Source organism: Arachis stenosperma, chromosome 2 (assembly GCF_014773155.1).
Source record: "Arachis stenosperma cultivar V10309 chromosome 2, arast.V10309.gnm1.PFL2, whole genome shotgun sequence".
Lineage (NCBI taxonomy): Eukaryota > Viridiplantae > Streptophyta > Magnoliopsida > Fabales > Fabaceae > Arachis > Arachis stenosperma.
In genome coordinates this window covers 46944196-46964713 of record NC_080378.1, presented here as the reverse complement: position 1 = coordinate 46964713, position 20518 = coordinate 46944196, and the positions used below count along the sequence as shown (strand labels likewise).

The window sequence follows — 20518 nt, the reverse complement described above, 5'->3', positions numbered from 1 at the left end:
ACCACAATTGCACATTACTTAATCATTAAACCTAAGAAACACTATATCCAAAAGAATGATCAAAAGAGTTAAGTTAGAAACCAAAAGAGAAGTTAGTCGGTTAAACAAGTTAGAGTTAGAAATCAGTTTGGAAGTTAGTGATATGGTGTCTACCGGCTTAATTCAAAAGATATACACATAGCAGGCATGTTCAAAATCATGAAAAGCATCAAGTCATTGATATTACAATATGATATTGCTAAAAAGCAACTCACGAGAAAGCAAGTCATCAATAAATGCAAATTACTAGAATTACATGAATTGGTGTTGGTGTGATCAAAATATCAAAGAATGAATCAATCAAGAAATATTCAACACCAAATTCGATGAGCCATGAAAGTCACAAAGATTGAGATAAGATTTGAAAAATTCATATGCCATGTGACCAAGGGTAATCTGGGCATGAAGGGTTCAAATCATAGCGGTCATATGGGTAGAAGAAATCATCAATCTTGTGGAGCAAGCAAATAAGCTCAATTTCAAATGAAAATCAAGTTACTGGTCAATCTGAAAATTCATTAGAATCATTCAATGCACATAAGCAATTGGTATGCGAAATTGTGATCACTACTTTTCACAACTCAAATAATCCCTAGTAATGGCCCCAAAGACTTGGTGCTCAATACCATGGCATAAACACAACTTCGCACAACTAACCAGCAAGTGCACTGGGTCGTCTAAGTAATAAACCTTACGCGAGTAAGGGTCGATCCCACGGAGATTGTTGGTATGAAGCAAGCTATGGTCACCTTGTAAATTTCAGTCAGGCAGACTCAAATGGTTATGGATGATATATGAATAAAAGATAAAGATAGAAATACTTATGTATTTCATTGGTGAGAATTTCAGATAAGCGAATGGAGATGCTTTATCCCTTCCGTCTCTCTGCTTTCCTACTGTCTTCATCCAATCCTTCTTACTCCTTTCCATGGTAAGCTGTATGTTGGGCATCACCGTTGTCAATAGCTACAGTCCCGTCCTCTCAGTGGAAATGTTCAACGCACCCTGTCACGGCACGGCTATCCAGCTGTCGGTTCTCGATCACGTCGGAATAGAATCCAGTGATTCTTTTGCGTCTGTCACTAACGCCCCACAATCGCGAGTTTGAAGCTCGTCACAGTCATTCAATCATTGAAACCTACTCAGAATACCACAGACAAGGTTTAGACCTTCCGGATTCTCTTGAATGCCGCCATCAATTCTAGCTTATACCACGAAGATTCCGGTTAAAGAATCCAAGAGATAAACATTCAAGCCTTGTTTGCTTGTAGAACGGGAGTGGTTGTCAAGCACGCGTTCATAAGTGAGAATGATGATGAGCGTCACATAATCATCACATTCATCAAGTTCTTGAGTGCGAATGAATATCTTGGAATAAGAACAAGCTGAATTGAATAGAAGAACAATAGTAATTGCATTAATACTCGAGGTACAGCAGAGCTCCACACCTTAATCTATGGTGTGTAGAAACTCCACCGTTGAAAATACATAAGAACAATGTCTAGGCATGGCCGTGAGGCCAGCCCCATGATCTAAGATAGCATAAAACTACTCAAAGATAGCTACCAAGATGAAAATACAATAGTAAAAGGTCCTATTTATAGGGAACTAGTAGCTTAAGAATTACAAAGATGAGTAAATGACATAAAAATCCACTTCCGGGCCCACTTGGTGTGTGCTTGGGCTGAGCATTGAAGCATTTTCATGTAGAGACTCTTCTTGGAGTTAAACGCCAGCTTTTGTGCCAGTTTGGGCGTTTAACTCCCATTCTTGTGCCAGTTCCGGCATTTAACGCCGGGCATTCTTGAGCTGATTTGGAACGCCGGTTTGGGCCATTAAATCTCGGGCAAAGTATGGACTATTATATATTGCTGGAAAGCCCAGGATGTATACTTTCCAACGCCGTTGAGAGCGCGCCAATTGGGCTTCTTTAGCTCCAGAAAATTCACTTCGAGTGCAGGGAGGTCAGAATCCAACAGCATCTGCAGTCCTTTTCAGTCTCTGAATCAGATTTTTGCTCAGGTCCCTCAATTTCAGCCAGAAAATACCTGAAATCACAGAAAAACACACAAACTCATAGTAAAGTCCAGAAAAGTGAATTTTAACTAAAAACTAATAAAAATATACTAAAAACTAACTAAAACATACTAAAAACATACTAAAAACAATGCCAAAAAGCGTACAAATTATCCGCTCATCACAACACCAAACTTAAATTGTTGCTTGTCCCCAAGCAACTGAAAATCAAATAAGATAAAAAGAAGAGAATATGCAATGAACTCCAAAAATATCTATGAAGATCAGTATTAATTAGATGAGCGGGGCTTTTAGCTTTTTGCCTCTGAATAGTTTTGGCATCTCACTCTATCCTTTGAAATTCAGAATGATTGGCTTCTTTAGGAACTCAAAATCTAGATTGTGTCATTGATTCTCCTAGTTGAGTACGATGATTCTTGAACACAGCTACTTATTGAGTCTTGGCCGTGGCCCAAAGCACTCTGTCTTCCAGTATTACCACCGGATACATACATGCCACAGACACATAATTGGGTGAACCTTTTCAGATTGTGACTCAGCTTTGCTAGAGTCCCCAATTAGAGGTGTCCAGGGTTCTTAAGCACACTCTTTTTGCCTTGGATCACAACTTTATTTCTTTCTTTTTCTTTCTTTTTCTCTTTCTCCCTTTTTTTTTCTTTTTTTTCTCCTTTTTTTTCGTTTTTTCTCCTTCTTTTTTTTTGTATTCACTGCTTTTTCTTGCTTCAAGAATCATTTTTATGATTTTTCAGATCCTCAGTAACATGTCTCCTTTTTCATCATTCTTTCAAGAGCCAACAATTTTAACATTCACGAACAACAAATTCAAAAGACATATGCACTGTTCAAGCATACATTCAGAAAACAAAAGTATTGCCACCACATCAAAATAATTAATCTGTTATAAAATCTGAAATTCATGCAATTCTTCTCTTTTTCAATTAAGAACATTTTTCATTTTAGAGAGGTGATGGATTCATAGGACATTCATAACTTTAAGGCAGAGACACTAAGATACTAATGATCATAAGACACAAACATGGATAAACATAAGCATGATTTTTTGAAAAACAGAAAAATAAAGAACAAGGAGATTAAAGAATGGGTCCACCTTAGTGATGGCGGCTTGTTCTTCCTCTTGAAGATCTTATGGAGTGCTTGAGCTCCTCAATGTCTCTTCCTTGTCTTTGTTGCTCCTCTCTCATGACTCTTTGATCTTCTCTAATTTCATGGAGGAGGATGGAATGTTCTTGGTGCTCCACCCTTAGTTGTCCCATGTTGAAACTCAATTCTCCTAGGGAGGTGTTGATTTGCTCCCAATAGTTTTGTGGAGGAAAGTGCATCCCTTGAGGCATCTCAGGGATTTCATGATGAGTGGGGTCTCTTATTTGCTCCATCCTTTTCTTAGTGATGGGCTTATCCTCATTAATGAGGATGTCTCCCTCTATGTCCACTCCAACTGAATAACAGAGGTGACAAATGAGATGAGGAAAGGCTAACCTTGCCAAGGTAGAGGACTTGTCTGCCACCTTATAGAGTTCTTGGGCTATAACCTCATGAACTTTCACTTCCTCTCCAATCATGATACTATGAATCATGATGGCCCGGTCTATAGTAACTTCAGACCGGTTGCTAGTGGGAATGATTGAGCGTTCGATAAACTCCAACCATCCCCTAGCTACGGGCTTGAGGTCATGCCTTCTCAATTGAACCGGCTTCCCTCTTGAATCTCTCTTCCATTGGGCGCCCTCTTCACAAATGTCTGTGAAGACTTGGTCCAACCTTTGATCAAAGTTGACCCTTCTAGTGTAAGGGTGTTCATCTCCTTGCATCATGGGCAAGTTAAATGCCAACCTTACATTTTCCGGACTAAAATCTAAGTATTTCCCCCGAACCATTGTAAGCCAATTCTTTGGGTCCGGGTTCACACTTTGATCATGGTTCTTGGTGATCCATGCATTGGCATAGAACTCTTGAACCATTAAGATTCTGACTTGTTGAATGGGGTTGGTAAGAACTTCCCAACCTCTTCTTCGGATCTCATGTCGGATCTCCGGATATTCACTCTTTTTGAGTTTGAAAGGGACCTCAGGGATCACCTTCTTCAAGGCCACAACTTTATAGAAGTGGTCTTGATGCACCCTTGAGATGAGTCTCTCCATCTCCCACGGCTCGGAGGTGGAAGCTTTTGCCTTCCCTTTCTTCTTTCTAGAGGTTTCTCCGGCCTTGGATGCCATAAATAGTTATGGAAAAACAAAAAGAAATGCTTTTACCACACCAAACTTAAAAGGTTTGCTCGTCCTCGAGCAAAAGAAGAAAGAAGAGAGTAGAAGAAGAAGAAATGGAGGAGATGGAGGTGGCTTTGTGGTTCGGCCAAAGGGGGGAGAAGTAGTGTTTAGGGTGTGTGAAAATGAAGGAGTGAAGATGGGTTTATATAGGGGTGAAGAGAGGGGTAGGGTTCGGCCATTATGGGTGGGTTTGGGTGGGAAAGTGGTTTGAATTTTGAATGGTGAGGTAGGTGGGGTTTTATGAAGGATGGATGTGAGTGGTGAAGAGAAAGATGGTATTTGATAGGTGAGGGGTTTTTGGGGAAGAGTGGTTGAGGTGATTGGTGAATGGGTGAAGAAGAAGAGAGAGGGTGGTGGGGTAGATGGGGATCCTGTGGGGTCCACAGATCCTGACGTGTCAAGGAAAATTCAACCCTGCACCAAGTGGTGTGCAAAAAATGCACTATGTGCCAATTCTGGCGTTAAACGCCGGGCTGGTGCCCATTTCTGGCGTTTAACGCCAGCTTCTTGCCCCTTCCTGGCGTTTAATGCCAGTCTGGTGCCCCTTTCTGGCGTTAAACGCCCAGAATGGTGCCAGACTGGGCGTTAAACGCCCATTTGCTAGCTTCACTGGCGTTTAAACGCCAGCAAATTCTCCTCTAGGGTGTGCTATTTTTCTTTCTGTTTTTCATTCTGTTTTTGCTTTTTCAACTGATTTTGTGACTTCTCATGATCATCAACCTACAGAAAACATAAAATAACAAAGGAAAATAGATAAAATATAACATTGGGTTGCCTCCCAACAAGCGCTTCTTTAATGTCAGTAGCTTGACAGAGGGCTCTCATGGAGTCTCACAGATACTCAGAGCAATGTTGGAACCTCCCAACACCAAACTTAGAGTTTGAATGTGGGGGTTCAACACCAAACTTAGAGTTTGGTTGTGGCCTCCCAACACCAAACTTAGAGTTTGACTGTGGGGGCTCTGTTTGACTCTGTTTTGAGAGAAGCTCTTCATGCTTCCTCTCCATGGTGACAGAGGGATATCCTTGAGCCTTAAACACAAAGGATTCTTCATTCACTTGAATGATCAATTCTCCTCTGTCCACATCAATCACAGCCTTTGCTGTGGCTAGGATGGGTCTGCCAAGGATGATGGATTCATCCATGCATTTCCCAGTTTCTAGGACTATGAAATCAGCAGGGATGTAATGGTCTTCAACCTTCACCAAAACATCCTCTACAAGTCCATAAGCTTGTTTTCTTGAATTGTCTGCCATCTCTAGTGAGATTCTTGCAGCTTGTACCTCAAAGATCCCTAGCTTCTCCATTACTGAGAGAGGCATGAGGTTTACACTTGATCCTAAGTCACACAGAGCCTTCTTAAAGGTCATGGTGCCTATGGTACAAGGTATTGAAAACTTCCCAGGATCTTGTCTTTTTTGAGGTAAACTCTGCCTAGACAAGTCATCCAGTTCTTTGGTGAGCAAAGGAGGTTCGTTCTCCCAAGTCTCATTACCAAATAACTTGTCATTTAGCTTCATGATTGCTCCAAGGTATTTAGCAACATGCTCTTCAGTGACATACTCATCCTCTTCAGAGGAAGAATACTCATCAGAGCTCATGAATGGCAGAAGTAAATCTATTGGAATCTCTATGGTCTCATTATGAGCCTCAGATTCCCATGGTTCCTCATTGGGGAACTCATTGGAGGTCAGTGGACGTCCATTGAGGTCTTCCTCAGTGGCGTTCATTGCCTCTTCCTCCTCTCCAAATTCGGCCATGTTGATGGCCTTGCACTCTCCTTTTGGATTTTCTTCTGTATTGCTTGGAAGAGTACTAGGAGGGAGTTCAGTAATTTTCTTGCTCATCTGTCCCACTTGTGCCTCCAAATTCCTAATGGAGGACCTTGTTTCAGTCATGAAACTTTGAGTGGTTTTGATTAGATCAGAGACCATGGTTGCTAAGTCGGAGTGGTTCTGCTTAGAATTCTCTGTCTGTTGCTGAGAAGATGATGGAAAAGGCTTGCCATTGCTAAACCTGTTTCTTCCACCATTATTGTTGTTGAAACCTTGTTGAGGTCTCTGTTGATCCTTCCATGAGAAAATTGGATGATTTCTCCATGAAGAATTATAGGTGTTTCCATAGGGTTCTCCCATGTAATTCACCTCTTCCATTGAAGGGTTCTCAGGATCATAAGCTTCTTCTTCAGATGAAGAATCCATAGTACTGCTTGGTGCATTTTGCATTCCAGACAGACTTTGAGAATTCAAATTGACTTGCTGAGTCAATATTTTGTTCTGAGCCAGTACGGCATTCAGAGTATCAATCTCAAGAACTCCTTTCTTCTAATTCGTTCCATTGTTCACAGGATTCCTTTCAGAAGTGTACATGAATTGGTTATTTGCAACCATTTCAATTAGTTCTTGAGCTTCTGTAGGCGTCTTCTTCAGATGAAGAGATCCTTCTGCAGAACTATTTAAAGACATCTTGGACAGTTCAGACAGACCATCATAGAAAATACCTATGATGCTCCATTCAGAAAGCATGTCAGAAGGACATTTTCTGATCAATTGTTTGTATCTTTCCCAAGCTTCATAGAGGGATTCTCCTTCCTTCTGTCTGAAGGTTTGGACTTCCACTCTAAGCTTACTCAATTTTTGAGGTGGAAAGAACTTTGCCAAGAAGGCATTGACTAGCTTTTCCCAAGAGTTCAGGCTGTCTTTAGGTTGTAAGTCCAACCATATTCTAGCTCTGTCTCTTACAGCAAAAGGGAATAGCATAAGTCTGTAGACCTCAGGGTCAACCCCATTAGTCTTGACAGTGTCACAGATTTGCAAGAACTCAGCTAAAAACTGATGAGGATCTTCCAATGAAAGTCCATGGAACTTGCAGTTCTGTTGCATTAGAGAAACTAATTGAGGCTTAAGCTCAAAGTTGTTTGCTCCAATGGCAGGGATAGAGATGCTTCTCACATAGAAGTCGGGAGTAGGTGCAGTGAAGTCACCCAGCACCTTCCTTGCATTATTTGCCTTGTTGTTATTTTCGGCTGCCATGGGTTCTTCTTGTTTGAAGATTTCTGTTAGGTACTCTATAGAGAGTTGTGCCTTAGCTTCTCTTAGCTTTCACTTCAGGGTCCTTTCAGGTTCAGGGTCAGCTTCAACAAGAATGCTTTTGTCTTTGCTCCTGCTCATATGAAAGAGAAGAGAACAAGAAAATGTGGAATCCTCTATGTCACAGTATAGAGATTCCTTGAGGTGTCAGAGGAACAGAAAAATAGAAGGAAGAGGTAGAAGAATTCGAACTTAGTGAGATAGAGTTCGAATTGTGCATTGAGGCGGAGTGGTACTCCATAAATAGAAGGATGTGAGAAAAGGGGAAGAAATTTTTTCGAAAATTAATTAAAAAGATTTTAAAAACATTTTGAAAAAGATTTTGAAGAAGATATGATTGAAAACTATTTTGAAAAAGATGTGATTAAAAAGATATGATTTGAAAAATAATTTAAAAAGATTTGATTTTAAAAATTAATGACTTGGCTAACAAGAAAAGATATGATTCAAACATTAAACCTTTGTCAACAGAAAAGGCAACATACTTGAAATGTTCAATCAAATCATTAATTGTTAGCAAGTATATTTGAAAATGGAAAGAAATTGATTTTAAAAAAAGATTTGATTGAAAAGATATGATTTGAAAAAGATTTGATTTTGAAAAACTTTGAAAACTTGAAAAAAAAATTGCATTAAAAACAAAATCTTCCCTCTTGTGCCATCCTGGCGTTAAACGCCCAGAATGGTATCCATTCTGGCGTTTAACGCCCAAAATGCTACCTTTTTGGGCGTTAAACGCCCAGCCAGGTATCCTGGCTGGCGTTTAAACGCCAGTTTTTCCTTCTTCACTGGGCGTTTTGAACGCCCAGCTTTTTCTGTATAATTCCTCTGCTGCATGTACTCAATCTTCAGTTCCCTGTATTATTGACTTGAAAACAGAACCAAGATCAAATAAACAATGCATGCAAGACACCAAACTTAAAATGAGACACTAGACTCAACAAGAAACATAAAATATTTTTGGTTTTTATGATTTTGTAATTTTTTTGGATTTTTCGAAAATTAAGTGGAAAAGAAAATAAAGGTATCAAAATTCTTAATGAGAATTCCAGGAATCATGCAATGTTAGTCTAAAGCTTCAGTCTAAAGGAATTAGACATGGATAGCCAAGCTTCAGCAGGACATTGCATTCAAGAGCTAAATTGATGAGAATCAATCAGCTTTGGTGATGATAAGAACATCACCTTGAAACACTAGAATTCATTCTTAAGAACTCTGAAAAATACCTAATCTAAGCAACAAGATGAACCGTCAGTTGTCCATACTCGAAACAATCCCCGGCAACGGCGCCAAAAACTTGGTATGCAAAATTGTGATCACTACTTTTCACAACTCAAATAATCCCTAGTAATGGCCCCAAAGACTTGGTGCTCAATACCATGGCATAAACACAACTTCACACAACTAACCAGCAAGTGCACTGGGTCGTCCAAGTAATAAACCTTACGCGAGTAAGGGTCGATCCCACGGAGATTGTTGGTAAGAAGCAAGCTATGGTCACCTTGTAAATCTCAGTCAGGCAGACTCAAATGGTTATGGATGATATATGAATAAAAGATAAAGATAGAAATACTTATGTATTTCATTGGTGAGAATTTCAGATAAGCGAATGGAGATGCTTTGTCCCTTCTGTCTCTCTGCTTTCCTACTGTCTTCATCCAATTCTTCTTACTCCTTTCCATGGCAAGCTGTATGTTGGGCATCACCGTTGTCAATGGCTACAGTCCCGTCCTCTCAGTGGAAATGTTCAACGCACCCTGTCACGGCACGGCTATCAAGCTGTCGGTTCTCGATCATGTCGGAATAGAATCCAGTGATTCTTTTGCGTCTGTCACTAACGCCCCACAATCGCGAGTTTGAAGCTCGTCACAGTCATTCAATCATTGAATCCTACTCAGAATACCACAGACAAGGTTTAGACCTTCCGGATTCTCTTGAATGCCGCCATCAATTCTAGCTTATACCACGAAGATTCCGGTTAAAGAATCCAAGAGATAAACATTCAAGCCTCATTTGCTTGTAGAACGGGAGTGGTTGTCAAGCACGCGTTCATAAGTGAGAATGATGATGAGCGTCATATAATCATCACATTCATCAAGTTCTTGAGTGCGAATGAATATCTTGGAATAAGAACAAGCTGAATTGAATAGAAGAACAATAGTAATTGCATTAATACTCGAGGTACAGCAGAGCTCCACACCTTAATCTATGGTGTGTAGAAACTCCACCGTTGAAAATACATAAGAACATTGTCTAGGCATGGCCGTGAGGCCAGCCCCATGATCTAAGATAGCATAAAACTACTCAAAGATAGCTACCAAGATGAAAATACAATAGTAAAAGGTCCTATTTATAGGGAACTAGTAGCTTAAGAATTACAAAGATGAGTAAATGACATAAAAATCCACTTCCGGGCCCACTTGGTGTGTGCTTGGGCTGAGCATTGAAGCATTTTCGTGTAGAGACTCTTCTTGGAGTTAAACGCCAGCTTTTGTGCCAGTTTGGGCATTTAACTCCGATTCTTGTGCCAGTTCCGGCGTTTAACGCCGGGCATTCTTGAGCTGATTTGGAACGCCGGTTTGGGCCATCAAATCTCAGGCAAAGTATGGACTATTATATATTTCTGGAAAGACCAGGATGTCTACTTTCTAACGCCGTTGAGAGCGCGCCATATGAGCTTCTGTAGCTCCAGAAAATCCACTTCGAGTGCAGGGAGGTCAGAATCCAACAGCATCTGCAGTCATTTTCAGTCTCTGAATCAGATTTTTGCTCAGGTCCCTCAATTTCAGCCAGAAAATACCTGAAATCACAGAAAAACACACAAACTCATAGTAAAGTCTAGAAAAGTGAATTTTAACTAAAAACTAATAAAAATATACTAAAAACTAACTAAAACATACTAAAAACATACTAAAAACAATGCCAAAAAGCGTACAAATTATCCGCTCATCAGCAATCTAGCATGAATATAAGCAAAGAGTATGATAATCATGACCAAACTTGAATTTGAACAATTTCCAAAACCATTTAGGTAACAAAATCCCTTTGATACAAAAATCACCAAATAGGAATTGCTACAACAAGTGAGTGTAATTCATGGTGTATGGCTAGGAAAAATCCGGCAGTAATTTGGCAGTAAGTTGGCTATCTCCCAAATTCAAACAGTCAAATTAACTTCTATATGAATGCATTAACAATGAGAAACAGAGAAGACCATATATAAATGCATCGGAAATAAACAATTGAGTGATGAACATGAATGAGCTACAAGCAACCAGCAGCAATGAACAGTGAAGCAACATGCAACATACAACATAAGCAGCGCAATGAAACAGAGCAGTTCCTCACAGCACAAAAATTCAAACATGTAATCACAAACGGAGCACTTATCAGACCTAGAATCCTCTAACTACATCCTAACTACCTAACAGTAGATATCGCTAACTATCCTAACAAACAAAATCATGTACTAACTAATTAAACTAACAAGAAGCTAAGAACAGAAATAAAACAGAGCAGAGGCAGGGTGGAACCTGGGGAGCAGAAATTGTTGCAGAAAAGGGAAGGAAAGAGAGGCAGTGGAAGTGATTAGCAGAGTCATTGCCTTGGATGGTGGTGACAAGGAAGCTCGCGCCGGCGACAATGGAGGTCACAGCGGTCGGAGTTGCGGTCACCGTGAGAGAGGACAGAGGAGTGAGAGGGAAACGGCGAGAAGAAGAGGAAGAAAAAGAGAGGGGCGAGGCAGCGACAGCGGTGATCGCGGGGTGGCTCGCTGGAGAAGGGTAACGGAGGTTGAGGGTAGAGCGTTGGAGAGGAACAGCAGAGAGAGACGTTAGGGAAGGGAAGAGGGTTGCGCGAATGTGCTGTTCCCTTCGCGAACTGAGGGTTAGTGATTTTCGAATCCGCGCGAGTGTGCATCTTGCGCGTCCGCATAGGTAGGTTAGGCTAGAGGCATAAAGGAGGCCCATAGTTGGCATAACTCTCGGGTCCTTGGCCTGGGTGATGCTGAGATGCATCGACGCGCGCACACGCTGTGCGCGTTCGCGTGGATGGCTTGAGCTTATGGAATCGGTGCGGAGGCGCGAATTATACCAACGCGTGGGCAGAGAAACATGAAGGGGCGCAGACACGTGCAGCGTGCGTCCTCGTGGGTTGAGATACAGAGTTGGCCCAAAAGTGGCACAACTCTCTGGTCCTTGGCCCAGAAGGTTCAGAATGCGATTCTACGCGCCCGTGCACTGTGCGCTAGCACGTGGAATCTCTCTTTCTTCTACTTCTTTTTTTTTTGGAAGAGCTTAGTATCCTCTCAATCTCCTTCAAGGTCCTAAAGCAAGCTAAGATGTAAAATTGATACATAATTTGAGATAATGGGTACTTTTTCAAATGAACTTAGAAAACTTGGAATCCAAGCAAAAACTTAATTTCAAAGAATCATCCCATATTCAAACCTAGATTGTATAGAACACCTTAGCAATCAAAGTAAAATACATTTAAAAGGTAGAAAAACTATACACAAATGGAACCCAATTCATTCATTATTTATATCTACAAGAGAATGGAAAGAGTTTACCATGGTGGGATGTCTCCCACCAAGTACTTTTGGTTTAAGTCCTTAAGTTGGACATTTGGGAGGCTCCTTGTCAAGGCAGTTTATGTTTGTATCCATCCTTGAACCTCCAAGAGTGCTTGTCCTTCAGTCGGTTGTCAGAATTTCCAACCATGTTCACCAAGCTTTGGTGAGGTTCCTTCCAAGATATGAGCTCCCAAAATTGACTTCCAGCACATGATCCAGGATCCCATTTCTTATCTTCACACCCATCTTCTAGTTGATCATCTTGGTTCCATTCGGGTGATAAGAAAGTAGAATTCTCATGTGAGCACCAAACTATCCTCCTAGACCCATTCAATTGAGCATTACACCAATCCATGTTCTTCAGTTTCGAGCTTCCAACCATAATGAATCTAGACTTACAATGCCAACCACTAAATATCCTCCTCTTATGCTTAATTCCACAAAGCGCCCTAAGTTGGCCATCCGTCTCAAGCAAACCATATTCAAGTAGAATAGTGAAGCTGAGGTTTAGAAGTTTTACCCACTCAAGCGAAGGATTGGATGACAAATTAGATGGAGGAGTTTCCACCACTTAATAAGATTCCTCAAGTTCAACTTCTTCTTCACCAATTTCTTCTTTCTATTCCCTATCACTCAAATCATGCAGAGGAGGTTGAGCAAAATCTACCTCATCGTCAATTCCAAGCATAGTGGGGAAGGATTCTTCAAACTCACAAGGATCATATGTTGATTCAGAATCATCATAGATAGGAGGGCTCGTTGCTTGGAACACTTTTTCCACTTCTTCAGTGGAAGAGGGTTCAACAAGATCGTCAAGGGGACTAATCAATGCAGACAAAAAATCATTGATGATAAAATCCACTTCTTGATCAATTTCCTTCGGTTCCTTGTTTACTCCTACAACATTACTCTTTTTTTTAGTATCCCTTTTCACATTCCTTGAAAGAGGATTCTTCAACTTGAGATTCCTTTATGTACTCAACATATCCTAAACATCCAACCTCTACTTCCTTTGGTTCAATCATCTCTACCTTCTCCTCTTGTTGTACTTCGTGCTTTGGTTCCTCTTCTTCACCTTGAAGTTTCAGGTTCATTTCCTCACTTAGCTCCTTGGTTGCTTCTCCACATTCAACAATGGGGGTGCCTTGGCCGCACAAGCTTAGGCGGAATGAGATCATATCACCAATGGTTTCTGTTCCGAGGGTTACCTGAAACTGTAGGTCGATCTTGGATGAGATCGTCTGTGTTGGTCAGAACCAACGTGTCCGGCAGGTGGGTATCGGCCGGAGCTGGCGTGTCCGACTTGTTGGACTTGGTGGTGGTGCTGATCCTTCGTCCCCGGAGGGTGGGGGTACCTGCAAGAGAGTCCGATGCTTAAGTTAGCAAGGATATTAAGCAGGTATTAAGTAGAATCAGAGTATGAGTTATACCTGGGTGCTCCAGTGTATTTATAATGGTGAGATGTGGCCTTCTGCGGATAAGATAAGTTAGTTATCTTATCTTATCTTTTAAGTGAGGTCATCTTATCTTTAAGGGAACCGCCCTTCTCTCTGTAGGCTTGGGCCGTCTTAGGATTTTGGGGCGTGTTCCTCTATTTGGGCCCTTTGTTTGGGCTTTCCTGTGACTTGGCCGAACTCTTTGAGTAGAGGTCGGGTTGTCCTGACCTGAAGAGGTCGGTCGCTTTACCTGCAGAACATCCCGGGTCGGACAGCTCGACCCAGGGTATAAACAGTGCCCCTGCTTGAGCTCGGTCTTCTTTTTTGAGGCCGAGTCCTTGACTTCGGTCCTTCTTTGGTGAAGCCGAACTCAAGCATTTTGTCGATTCCTTTGTATCAGCTTTTGAATGTAGAACGTTTTCTTCTTTAAAAGACGCGTGCTTTTATACCGGCGCTTTTTTTTTGGGAACGTGCGAGGGTTTAATGCTTTTAATTTTGAGCATTAATTGCCCCGTTTCCCTTAGGCTCTTCTACTTTGGATTTTGAAACCCCAAAAATGGTTTCTCTTCTTTTGCTCTTTCGTAACTTCTTTTCTCAGTTTTCTCCACTCTCTTGTTTTTTCGTTTGCTTTTTCTGTTTTTCTTGCGGTGCGGCGTCATTTGGAGCTTGGGGTCTTTGTATTTCTTCCGGCGACATTTCTCTTGCTTCGCATTCTCAGATTTCGTCTTCCTCCTTTGGCTTTTGTTGAAGCTCGCTTGTTCTTTCCAGGTTGGTAATAGCTTTTCTTGTCTTCTTCGTTGCTTCGTCTTTAATTTTGGTGATAGTTTTGGTTTTGCATGTTTGACAGTTTGGATTTTTTTTTGCGATTTTTTACTTGTTGCTGTGATATGTTTTTCTTATCTTCCTTCTTGTGGTTTTTCTTGGAATTTTTGTTGAGGCTTTCTGGGGTTTTACTGTTGCTTTTTGATACTGGTAGAAGATATGTATCTATTTCTTACTTTTGGAGATTACTTCCTTTCTGATCCTGTGCAAAAAGGTCGCGTCTTTAATGGTCCCATGCTTTGTTGCTTTGGGAATGTTTTGTTTGGTAGGCTCTATAATGATTTGCTGTGTTTTTTCTTTGATGCAAAGCGCTTTGTTGTTTTGAAGCCTTCTTTTTTGAGAAATTCCTGGGATGTGATCTGGAAACCTTGCATAATTGCTGCATCCAAAGGATGCCTCGGGACTTTGGTTTGAGTCTTGGGGTTTTCCTTTTCTTGCTTTTCATTGCCTCAGAAGTATTAACCGAGTTGTTTTCCCTTTTGTCCGAGATTTTTGTAGTAACCTTATTTTCTTTTCTTGTAGGATTTAGTTGGCCTCATGTCTTCTCGCAATAATATTGTAGAGATGTCTTCTAGAGTTCCCGAGGGGATGTCCGATTGGCTGGACTCCCTTGTTTTGTTGTGTGTTTCTGTTGTGGACGCTGAATTTTGCACAGAGCTGAGGAAGCGTCATAGGATTTGTGGAAACAATGCTCGCGAGGGGGATTACGAGCTTGTTGCTCCTGATTCTGATGAGAGGGTTTGCTTCCCGACTTCCATTGAGAGGGAGCGTCCCTTCTTCTATGCCTATGAATACTTTTTCAGCCTGTTGAATGTTACTTTTCCTTTTACTGCTTTTGAAACCGACCTGTTGTGGTCGTGTAATACTGCTCCATCCCAGCTTCACCCCAATTCCTGGGATTTTATTAAAATTTTTCAACTTCTCTGCCGTGAACTAGATGTAACACCTTCCCAGACTTTGTTTCTTTACTTGTTTGTTTCTGGCAAGCCTGGCGGTTCTTCAAAAAAGAAGGCTTCCTGGGTTTCCTTTAGGTCCGTCCAGGGCCACAAAGTTTTTGCTATGTATGATGAGTCCTTTAAGGATTTCAAGAATTACTTCTTTAAGGTTCGTGCTGTCGAGGGGGCCCGCCCCTTTTTTCTTGACGAAAATGATGAGCCTTCTTTCCCTCTAGAGTGGCAGAGGGATGTGAGGGTGTCTCGTTATACTTAGGAGATGCTTGATGATGTTGAGCGTGCTTTCGTTGTTGTTCTTGAGGATCTATGGGGAAAACCTCCCCATCTTGATACAAAAAGATTTTTGAATGACCCATCCTTAGTTCAGACTGTTTTGGGTATTTATCTGACTTGTTTCTGTAATTTTTTTTTCTTTTTTCTTCCTCTTTTGTAGCTCTTTGTCGTGACTGTTTTTGTGTTTTGTAGGGATGTCAAAGAATAACGACTCTATGAAGGCCTTCAAAAGGGCTAAGAAGGCAACTGCTGCTCTGAACATCTCGGCCAAGGTGGCCGGCGAGGGATCTTCACAGGTCCCCCTGAAGCCCCCGGTGCCGAGTTCCCTTGGGCCGAGGAAAGTGATTCCTACTTCCCAATTTCATCAGGTCGATCCTCCTCAAACTTCTGCTGCTGCTTCTGGTGCCCCTCCTTTGAAAAAGCAAAAAACATCCGAACCCTTTAACTTGGATGCTCCAGACTTTGACGCCATTGAATTTGTAGACCAGCAAATTGCCCCCTATGGTGGGCTTTCCATGGACGACGTGTCTCTGTTAAAGCATTTGTATTTTATTACCCAAAATAGTGTAAAGATGGCCCATATGGGTGCGGCTATTTTTCGAACAATTCAGGGGATTCCGGTTCATGCTACCAAATCTTTTATGGAGGAGGCCAAGTCAGAGTTTGATCGAATCAAGGGTCTGAAGGAGGAGTTGGAGGTGAAGTTGGCCAAGGTGGAGAAGGAACTGGAGGGTGAGAAGGCCAACTCTATTGCCCTTGCTGCTTCTCTGAAGCTGGCCGAAGACATGGCTTTGAAACATAAGGATAGCAATGTCTCGGCTTATAGGAAATTGATGCGTCTTCGGGAGGAGTTGGAAACAGCTCGGGTTAATTATGGTGAGCTTCAGGGTCACCTTGTGGGTAGTGTAACTGCTGCCTCCGAGAACCTGATGGAGAAGTTTTGAGTTGTTGCTCCTGATGCCGACTTGACTCTTATCAGTCTGGATAATGTCGTGAGAGATGGTAAGATTGTCCCTGATGACCAGGATGATGAAGAGATTGATCCTCCCCCAGTGCCTTCTCTCAAGGTGTCAACCTCCTCTATTCCTCCCGTTACATCTGATCCAGATTGCCAGATTCTGAACCGGGATGATGGAACCGTAGATGTCGTGCCCCTTCAGACTCGTCCTCCTTCTCCTCATACTGATGCTGCCGGGAAAGCTCCCGATCTTTAGCTGATCTTTTTCTGAATATTTTGTGTACATAGCCCGGTTTGTGGGCTTTTGAACTTTGTTTTATTTGTTCTTCTGGACACTTCTAGTTGTCTGTCTTGCAACTCTTTTTGAAAAACAAAAGTAGCTTCCGAGGTTGGTTTTGTGGTGACCTCTTTGAAGCTTTTATCATATTAAGCATGATATCTGTTGAAATTTTGCTGTCTGGCCTCTTTAGGTTGTTTGCTTGCTTATCGTTTGTAGCTTGGATCCTTTTGAGGCCTGTGCCTGTGGGGGGTCCGACTTGTTTCTCGGTTTCCTCGCTCTTGTTTGTATTTTTAGCGCCTTATGACCGATTTCTTTATGTTGGTCCCCCTCAAAACTATTTTTGTGATCCCCTTTTCTGAGCCTTTACTTGGTCTCTTTTAGGGATTATGTTGATAACTTTTTAGTGGTAGGAGTCCGACTTGGTTACGTCGGTCTCCTTTAAGTTATTATTTTTTGTAGTCCTCTTTCTTGGACCTTTGTCAGATCTCTTTCAGGGACTACTTGGATAACTTTTTAGTGGTAGGAGTCCGACTTGGTTATATCGGTCTCCTTTAAGTTATTTTTTTGTAGTCCTCTTTCTTGGATCTTTGTCAGATCTCTTTCAGGGACTACTTGGATAACTTTTTAGTGGTAGGAGTCCGACTTGGTTACGTCGGTCTCCTTTAAGTTATTTTTTGTAGTCCTCTTTCTTGGATCTTTGTCAGATCAATTTCAGGGACTACTTTGATAACTTTTTAATTTTGGGCTGACTTTGTTATGTCAGGCCCTTCTAAGTTAAAGTAATCCTCTTTAATAGGGTTGGCCAGACCTCTTTCCAGGGTTTACTTATAACTTGGGTTGACTTGGTCCGACTTCTGAACGTCGGCCAGTCTTTAAGTTATTATATTAGCTATCCGTAAGACCTCGTCAGGTTCTTTTTTGGATTGCTTTCGATAACTTCTTACATTATTCCGTGTTCATCTTTGCCGATTTGTAGGAAATGGTTGGCGTCTTTAGATCGTCCTTTGGGTGAATCGCGTTTTCACCTTTATCGGACGATTGTCTTTATCGTGGTCGCGCAGTGAATTTTTTTTTCACTTTCTGCCGACCTGTTGCTTTATAATCGGACGATGAATACTTCAGATTAATGCGTCTTGGAATCTTGTAGAATATCTAAATAAACTTTATTCAAAGAAAAGATGCAAATGTATACATGTGGGAATTTCCTTGTTCCTAGGTCTCGACATGGTGCCTCATTAAAAAACCTTTTCAGGAAAAAGAGCGCATCCATTGAGATCCTTTACCTTTTCTAACTGTAGTACCTTCTTAGGTTGCAGGCGTGCCATGATCGAGGAAGCTCTCGTCCATCAAGCTCAGACAGTCTGTAGTAGCCCTTCCCTAGTACTTCAATGACTCGGTAAGGTCCTTTCCAGTTTGCTGCCAGCTTTCCTTCTCCGGGTCGAGTTGTTCCAATGTCATTTCTGATTAGGATGAGATCATTCTCTGCAAAACTTCTCGGCACTACCTTTTGATTATATCTGGAAGCCATTTGTCACTTTAGAGCTTCTTCCCTGATCCGAGCTCTTTCTTGGATTTCGGGTAACAAGTCGAGCTCTTCTCTCTGAAGTTGGGAGTTTGCTCGTTCATTGTAGTGGACTACTCGGGGAGATCCTTCTTCGATTTCTATTGGAATCATTGCCTCCACTCCGTATGCTAGTCGGAATGGTGATTCGTTTGTAGTAGAATGGGAGGTTGTGCAATATGCCCATAGGACTTGTGGAAGTTCCTCGGCCCAAGCTCCCTTTGCTTCTTGTAGCCTCTGCTTTAACACGGCCAGTATGACTTTGTTGGCCGCTTCGGCTTGTCCATTGGCTTGGGGATGTTCGACGAAGGTGAACTGGTGTTTTATGTTCAAGTCGGCCACTAGTTTTCTGAAGCCTGCCTCTATAAATTGGGTACCGTTGTCCGTGGTGATGGAGTATGGTACCCCGAACCTCGTAATAATATTCCTATATAGGAATTTTCGACTTCTTTGAGCAGTGGCGTTGGCCAGGGGTTCTGCCTCGATCCATTTTGTGAAATAGTCTACTCCTACTATGAGGAATTTTACTTGTCCCGATCCCTGGGGAAGGGTCCGAGTAGGTCGAGTCCCCATTTTGCAAATGGCCAGGGTGAGGTCACGCTGATGAGCTTTTCTGGTGGGGCAATGTGAAAGTTGGCATGCTTCTGGCACGGTGGACATGTCCTTACAAATTCCGTAGCCTCCTTTTGTAGAGTTGGCCAATAGAATCCTGCCCGGAGTATCTTTTTGGTGAGAGCTTGCGCTCCGAGATGATTTCCACAAATGCCGCTGTGTACTTTCTCCAAGACTTCCCTTGTGTTGGAAGTTGGTACGCATTTAAGTAAAGGTGTTGATATCCCTCTTTTGTACAGCGTGTTGTTTATGATAGTGTAGTACTGTGCCTCCTTTTTTAGGCTCTTTGCCTCCTTTTCATCTGTAGGGAGTTCTTCTGTTTTGAGATAGTTTATTATGGGGGTCATCCATCCTTGATCCCGACCTATTATGGCTAGGATTCTTTCTTCTTCCGCTATTGATGGGTTATGTAATACCTCATGGATGAGGCTTCTGTTGTTGCCTCCTGGTTTGGTGCTGGCTAATTTTGAAAGGGCGTCAGCTCGGACATTTTGCTCACGAGGTATGTGGTGGATCTTATATTCCCCGAGTTGTCCGAGCTGTTCTTTGGTTCTATCCAAATATTTTTTCATGGTCGGATCTTTGGCTTGGTAGCTTCCTGTTATTTGTGAGGTGATGACTTGTGAGTCACTGTAGATGTTGAGTTTCCGAGCTCCAACCTCCTTAGCCAGTTTTAGACCAGCTAATAGTGCTTTGTATTCTGCCTGGTTGTTTGAGGCCGGGAATCCGAATTTGAGGGAGAGCTCAAGTTGAGTTCCTTGGTTGCTTTCAATTATCACACCCGCACCGCTTCCTGTTTTATTCGAGGATCCGTCTACGTATATGTTCCATTCTATGGGGATTTCCAGGATGTCTGTAAATTCTGCGATAAAGTCGGCCAGGTGTTGCGATTTGATTGTTGTACGCACCTCGTATTGGAGGTCGAATTCGGACAACTCGATTGCCCATTGTAGGATTCTTCCTGCTAGATCTATTTTCTGCAATATCCCTTTTATGGGTTGGTTGGTTCGAACTTTAATGGTATGTGCTTGGAAATATGGGCGAAGCCGCCGGGATGTGAGGATCAGAGTGTAAGCAAACTTTTCTATTTTCTGGTAGTTCAACTCGGATCCCTGTAGTGCTTTACTAATGAAGTAGACGGGTTTTTACCCATGTTCGTCTTCTCTGACTAGTGCTGAGGCTATTGCCCGGCTCCCTACTGCGAGATATAATATGAGCGGTTCTCCCTCTTGTGGCCGAGATAGGATAGGTGGTCGTCTTAAGAACTCCTTGAAGTCTAGGAAGGCTTGCTCACATTCTGTCGTCCATTCGAACTGTTTTCCCTTTCTTAAAGTAGCATAGAAGGGAAGAGATCTTATCGCAGCTCCTACTAAGAATCGAGATAGAGCGGCTAACCTCCCGTTGAGTTGTTGTACCTCTTTGATACAAGTTGGGTTCTTCATGTTGAGTATGGCTCGACATTTGTCTGGATTTGCTTCAATCCCCCTTTGCGTGAGCATGAAGCCCAAGAATTTGCCGGCTTCTACTGCGAAGGTGCATTTTGCCGGATTGAGCCGCATGTTGTGTTTCCTGATAGTAGAGAACACTTGAGTCAGGTCG

The 20518-nt window shown here is 42.0% G+C and overlaps 1 non-coding gene across 1 annotated transcript; it reads left to right on the top strand.

The window, feature by feature from the left end:
* The first annotated feature begins 6881 nt into the window (after nt 1–6881).
* On the top strand, nt 6882–6989 carry LOC130964030 (small nucleolar RNA R71). The gene has a single exon (XR_009080143.1). It is a non-coding gene; the product is annotated as a small nucleolar RNA R71 (small nucleolar RNA).
* Nucleotides 6990–20518: the final 13529 nt, after the last annotated feature.